This window comes from Papaver somniferum, chromosome 6 (assembly GCF_003573695.1).
Source record: "Papaver somniferum cultivar HN1 chromosome 6, ASM357369v1, whole genome shotgun sequence".
Taxonomy (NCBI): Eukaryota; Viridiplantae; Streptophyta; class Magnoliopsida; order Ranunculales; family Papaveraceae; genus Papaver; species Papaver somniferum.
Window position 1 is genome coordinate 40,247,550 of NC_039363.1, and position 7,206 is coordinate 40,254,755.

General features: G+C 37.6%; 1 pseudogene; it reads right to left on the reverse strand.

The window, feature by feature from the left end:
• Positions 1–4,232: 4,232 nt before the first annotated feature.
• LOC113292204 lies at positions 4,233–4,332 on the reverse strand (annotated as a pseudogene).
• Positions 4,333–7,206: the final 2,874 nt, after the last annotated feature.

Consider the following 7,206-nt stretch of genomic DNA (forward strand, 5'->3'; position numbering starts at 1 on the left):
GTATGATCTCAAGGAAAGATCAAAGTAAAATGAGGAATGATTTTGGGCAGAAATCCTCTTAGGAAAACATGAACAAAGGATATGATATCCGTAGTAAGTTTGATAAATAAAGAAATTTTGAGCAAGTCACCCCACTTTTATATGAGCATCTATTTTTCAAGAAGAAAACAAATCAAAATGGTTGAATTTTAATTTCGAATATCATTCCTTCTCCAAACTCATTGTATAATATTTAGGCGTTATCATTGTAGATCGCTCTTTGTCTTCGCGACTTATTTGCATTTTGCATATATTTTTATATTTATGGTGTACTTGTTTTTCTTGAAAACCACGTGTAGAATAAAATAGTAATCAAATATCATGTTATTGATAATTTTTTATTTTAATACTAATATCGAGATAGTGTAGAGATAATCATTTTGATCGATCCCAGTCCTTCTGAATTCCAAAAAATAATTTTGAAACCTTCAAAAACTAAAAAAAATCCTTCTCTTGTCGTTAACTCTCCATTCAAAATAAGGTATTTGTTGGTCAGATCTAAGCGGGATTCATCCCCTTTTGACGCATACTAACTAGTATTAACCTAAAACTAATATCTTCCATTTACCGACTAAAAAAACCCCAGAGAAAACCCTAAATATATTTCACCATGATTTTCTCCCAGTCAATCGGCCAAACCTCTAGTTTGCCGGCCTGATGTTGCTCAACAATGCTTTGCTATCAATAGAAGTCATCATTCCTTTCGATTCATGGATTTTAACCGGTAATCGTTGTTGTACGTAGTGTTGATTTTGGGGGAAAATTAGGAAATAATCGATGACGACATGTATTTCATCAATTATTTCTCTATTTTCCTAATGATTCGCCAGATGGTTTGATTTAATGATGTGTGTCGTAGGTGCACAAATTAATTCACTTATCTTCTGCTTTAATAATGAATAATATAGTAGCAAATAAGATTCGTTCCCACGAAGAGCAGAGAGTTCTATTGTTAAAAATGACACAAAGGGGGGTTTTTGTAAAAGATTTTAAAAATAAAGAAAATAGCAAAACAATTTAAGATGATTGATAGACGCATTTATGTGTCTATTTTCATCTCTTTTGTGTATTTTGTTAGTACTCGTTTTCGTCCTTATTATGGTGTTTTGTGTGTTTTTAGGTATTTTTTGGAAATAAACATTTTTGGAAAAATCAGCTCGAAAAGTTGCCCGGGGCACCCTTGAAGGACAATTGTTATTCGGACTCTCACTATCGGTTAAGGGGCACCTCAGTGGACACATGTTATTCGCACCCCAGTTCAGGATAGGGGACACCCTTTCTTCTACGTTTGAAAACTGTTTTTTGGCGGGAAATGAAATTCTCAACTGGCAGAAGTTTAATCACAAAAATGAAGGGGTTACGGGTCGATTCAATGGCTGAAATTTGATAGAGAGATGTGATATAGGGTAAGGAACACATTTTGGGCAGTGGGTTCGATCGGAATTGGCTGGAAAACGCGTGATGATTCACACACCCAAAACAGAGCACGTGTACTGTAACACGAGCAAAATTGAAGTTCTTGTGTGCATGGAGGAGTTCTACTAGCGTTGGAAGAGTGCTGAGACGTAGAGAAGGCTAACTAGAGCGTGCAGGATCAAATCTAACGCGTGCATGGGCTTAAAAATGGAAATTATCGTTATTATGGGCAGCAAGGAATATTCGGATTAAATGGAGAATATACGCAATAAATGAGGGGATTTTTGGTCCTGAAACACTATAAATACAAGGCAAAACAGTTTGGGAAAGGTTAGCACGGGATTGGGAGAGATTTAGAGCCGAGAGAATCACCAGAAGAGTCGACAGAGAAAAAGTTCTGCTGCTGTCAAAGGAAGAAACCGAAGAACATTGTACAGTCCACGAAAGTCGTTGATTAGTGTCGCATATTTGCGACAATTCTCAGTTCCTTTCCCGCGACGAGCTTACATCACTTCTGAAGTGCCGTTCTTCCCTACGCTTTCTGTGTATCGCAAAGGAACGTCTTAAAACGATTTTTTTTTATTTCATCATTTGTACTCAACTTTTGAGCATTAATAAAATCTTTTGAGTATTTTTCCAACATGATGAGAGGCTAAATTCTTGGTGATTGAGGCAATGGAAGATCTATTCACTCATGTTTGATTGGTAATATTTTTATTTATAATTTCTTTAATTATTTACTTTATTTAATTCACTTGGATAAATATAAAAAAAAGGATAAAATAGTTTTCTTAATTAGTTGTGAATCAGTTTGATGTTTTATGCTTAGAATAATTCTTTGATAAATCATGCTTAAGGATTACAACTTAATATTTGGACACCTTTTAAATTGAAAAGTGATTTAATAAGAAAAAGAGCTTAATAATAATTTCTGAAATATTATTTATAACCAATCAACTTGAAGTAATAGTGAATCCTGAGCCTTAATCTTTCTAAAATCTTGACATTACTATTAATTTCCTTCATTTATTTATTTGTTTAAATCTTAAAAAAAAAAGAGTTACCTTCACAAGTTCGAAAAGAACCCAGTTTTCACCACTATATACAACAACATTTGAAAATACACCAAATTTTTGGCGCCGCCGACGCGGACCTGTGCTTAGGTAGATTTTTTTTTTTTAGGTTTATTATTTTTTTTTTCCTTTTTACGTTTCTTTTTGCCTTTGATTTGCAGGTTCGAAGTGGAGTATTAAGGACCTTGGAAGGAAAAACTTAAAGCGACAGGACCGAAAGAGGAATTTTATTTTGTTTTATATATAGAAAAGAGAGAAAAAAAAAGAGAGATTTTTATATATTTTTTTTTAGGTTATTTTTTTCTTTTTCTTTTACACTTTACTTTATTTGGACTTTGGACTGGACTCTTGGACTTTATTATTATTATTTTTTTTAAAAACCCTACGGAAGGGTAGTTAAATAATAAATGTGTGCAGGGAAGGACGGTGATTACAATATCACCTCGGCCCCTCGGGTTCGCACACGGCATAAGAGTCGTGGCCCGAGTCGACGACAACGGTTCATCCCCCGTCTGGTACGGGAGGTAAGTCCTATCGAAACACTCGCGAATCTCTTGTAAGCGAGTTACTGTATTCCTTAAGGTGATCATTGATTGAGGACGAATTTGGACTGTCTTTATTTTCCTAGTAAAGGTCAAGGCCTGGCCTAAACAAGATAAGGGTTCGGATTTCATCACCGCTCCCTTCTTGCCCGCTTTAGAAGAACAAAACCTAACGCGAACCCAAGCTTTAAAATATGATTAGAAAGAGACCTATAGGGTATCGAGCTTGTTAGGAAAATTTTTTGAAGGATATTGGTTATTCTTTTAGCATACTTCGAAGTTCATGACGGTTTCTGTGAGTTGAATGCGTGACTGCGCCGCCTTGTACTGCAGTGAGGCCTTGGGTATCAAAGCTCCACTAAGCTTCCCTCGCCTCGATTCAACTTACTTTGACTCGGATTGATTCCAGAGGGGTTTGCTTAAATTGTAACGAATTCCCTTTCGAGATATAAAAGCTAGTCTAGAAACAATCTAAGTGAGCCATCATGCTTGTTGTTTGCTAGAAATCTCTAGGTTTGTTGTGGTAAAGTCGAGTCAGCCTGCTGTGTGATTGCTAGAACCTTCCTGTTAGGATTTTTATTTCTTTTTGATTTTTTTTAGTGTATGCCCGATTTTGTTAATAGGGCTTGGAAAAGAGATACTCTAGGTCGTCTGATTAGTGATAAACTTAGTAGTTCTTCTTGTGGAGGCGGGGAGCTCGAAGACTCTTCTTTAGAGAGCCCCGTTTTTGGAAACTTCAGTTTTGAGAATCTGCGTCTTTGTGAAGAAAGTTCTCCTAGTCCTTTGGTAGTGCCAGAAATGGCAAATTTAAAAGCTTTATTGAACCCAACTAGGACCTCTCGTCCGTCTTGTATCAAGTTAGCTGAAACCGAGGCAAATTATGAACTCAAACCTGGGACTTTACAGATGCTCCCAACCTTTTTAGGAAAAGAGAATGAGAAACCCTATTTTCATGTTATGGAATTTGAGGAAGTATGTAGTACTCTGAAAATTAAAAACCTTAGTGATGATGCACTGAAACTTAGGTTATTCCCCTTTTCCTTAAAAAATAAAGCCAAATCTTGGCTGTATAGTTTGGATTCTGAGTCAATTGAAACCTATGAACAACTTACATCTGCCTTTATACATAAGTTTTTCCCAAGGCACAAAACTTCGTCTATTAGGACACAAATTTTTACTTTTGCTCAACAAGAGGGAGAATCTTTATATAGGTATTTAGAAAGGTTCAATGACTTAATTTCTCAATGTCCTCATCATGGTTTAGAGAAGGTTAGGTTAGTTCAGATCCTCTACGAGGGTTTAGACTATTCAACAACGACCATGGTTGAGTCCTTATGCACAGGTGGGTTTGAGAATAAAACTGTTGATGAGGCGATGACATTTTTGAATGAAATCGCCAATAAGACCCAACAATGGGAAAATAATAGGGAACCCCAGAAAACAATTCTTATAAGTAGAGGAAATGTCAATAGGGTAGAAGGATCCTATGAGTCAGATGCTAAAATAGCAGCCATATCCAAAAGGTTAGAAACGTTGGAAATAGGTCATTCTAGTGGTACTAGTGGTAGAATAGAGCCTTTTTGGGAAGACCATACTGTTGAAGAGCAAGCCAATGCTCTTTATAACAACACTAGATTCGATAACCGTCAGAAGTTTGACCCTTATTCAGAAACCTATAACCCTGGCTGGAGAAACCATCCCAACCTTTCTTGGTCTAAGGGCCAGAATCAAGGTCAGTTTAGTAACTCTCAAGCTCCCCCAGGTTTTGGCTATCCTAAGAATCCTTCAGCCCCGGCACAGTTTCAGAACCCTTCGGATAAGAAGATTATGAGTTTAGAAGAGTCTCTTGCTTTGTTAACTCGTAACACTATGGAGTTTCAGCAATCTGTTGCTCAAGGTATAAAAGAAAATAAGAGAATAGGTCAGGCTAACTCTCAGGCTATTTCCGAGTTGAAAACCCAGGTTAGTCATATAAATGAGTCTTTGAGGGGAAAAGGTAAGTTTCCTAGTCAAAATCAACCCAATCCTAAAGCAGAGAAATCGTACAATCATGTGAACTCTATTACAACCTTTAGGAGTGGAAAGAAAGTTGACAATAAGGTTGCCATGCCTGATAGTGAACATGTTGTAGTTCACCCTTATGAGCCAGAAAATGAGGAGACTGATGGAGTCTCCAAAGAGACCAATGAGGGTCCTGATGAGCCCGGATTTGTTCCCAGAGCCCCGTTCCCCCAGCTGCTAGTTCCGACTAAGAGGGAATCCAACTTTAACGATATATTGGAGGTTTTTAAGCAGGTTAATATCAACCTTCCATTATTAGATGCAATTAGGCAGATTCCCTCTTATGCCAAGTTCCTTAAGGACTTGTGTACGCGAAAGCGTAAGCTCGGTGTCCAGAAGAAAGCCTTCATAGCTAGTCATGTGAGTTATATTATTCATAATATCACTACTCCTAAGTATAAAGACCCAGGGTCCCCTACCATTGCTTGTACAATAGGTAAGTACCGTGTTGAGAAAGTGTTGCTTGACTTAGGAGCCAGTGTGAACTTACTGCCATACCATGTGTACCTTAAGCTAGGACTTGGTGAGATGAAACCTACACATATGACACTTCAGTTAGCTTATAGGTCCGTTAAAATTCCTCGTGGTGTGATCGAGGATGTTCTCATAGAGGTCGACAAGTTTATATATCCGGTGGATTTTGTTATCCTAGATACCCAACCTATCCCTGACCCAGAGAACCAAATACCAGTGATTTTAGGTCGCCCGTTTTTAGCTACATCCAATGCGATCATTAACTGTCGAAATGGTATTATGTATTTGTCTTTTGGTAATATGACTATTGAGCTGAACATTTTTAATATTAGTAAGCTACCCTCTGAACTAGATGACTCGAATATAGAAGAGGTGAACATGATAGGAACCTTAGTTCCGAAGTCTGTACCAAACACCGAATCGGAAGATCCATTAGAGAGTTGTCTAGCCCGTTTTAGCATGGATTTCGACGATGATAGCAACATTGAACAAGTAAATGCTCTGTTGGATTCTATTCCTATGTTAGATACCGATAGATGGAAATCTAGGTTTGAACCATTACTAGCTACCGAATCTACCTTAAGCCCTTATTTCGAAGATCCTAAAGATCCTCCTAAGTTGGACCCCAATTATGCATTTGTAGGCCCATCTGAGATTTTGCCTATAACTTCCGATTTGGATAGTGATCATGAGATTAGGCCAGTAACCGTGCTTCAACACAATAAGGAAACTTTAGGGATGACCATAGAGGATATGAAACATATAAGTCATATAGCTAGTATACCTCAAAAGAATTTAGAGGATGAACCACCTGATTATAACTCAGAGAAAGCAATTGACCTTTTTCAGGAACCGGATGGTCTAGAAATTAGGAATATTGTGACTAGTTTATCTAGGGACACCCAAAACCCTAAGTTTGGGGGTAGTGAACTAGAAGAAGCTCTAGAGTATTTTAAATACTCTCCGGATTCGGAAATTCAAGCCATAGTTAAAGGTCTTACGGAGAATAGTGATTACCCTAAATTTGGGGGTAGAGATTGTCAATTATCCCCAGTAGAAGTCCCTAACTTGGGACTCAAGCCTAGTGCATCTGAGGTATCGCTTGAGTCTATTCAGACTCCACAACCTGATCCGCCTGATACTGTTCAGGAGGAAATCCATATATTAGAAACCCGTTTTTCGGATGAATCTATTTTTCAAGACACTCTTATGAAGCCCAACTGGAGGCTCTGGATAGATCCGGTTGTCTTGCAAGAAACCTTAGATGAGGATGTGTTCCTTCTGTTCATTTTTCTGAGCCAGTGCAGTTGTCTCATATTGGTGTTAGCTCTATTTGGTATTATGGACCCATAACTTTTTCGGCTATTGGTATATGACTTTGGAAGGTGAAGATCCTTTTTGAGGTATTTGATGTCTGGCTGAAGACTTTAAACTTAGCACTTCTTGGGAGGTAACCTAATCTCACGCAACACGGTAATATCTTTCCTCAACCCTTTTTGCTTCAAGTGGTAACAATTTCTCCTCGTTCATGCTGTTAATTTTATCATTGGAAACATTGAGGACAATGTTAGATTTAAGTTTGGGGGTATGGGAAAATATTT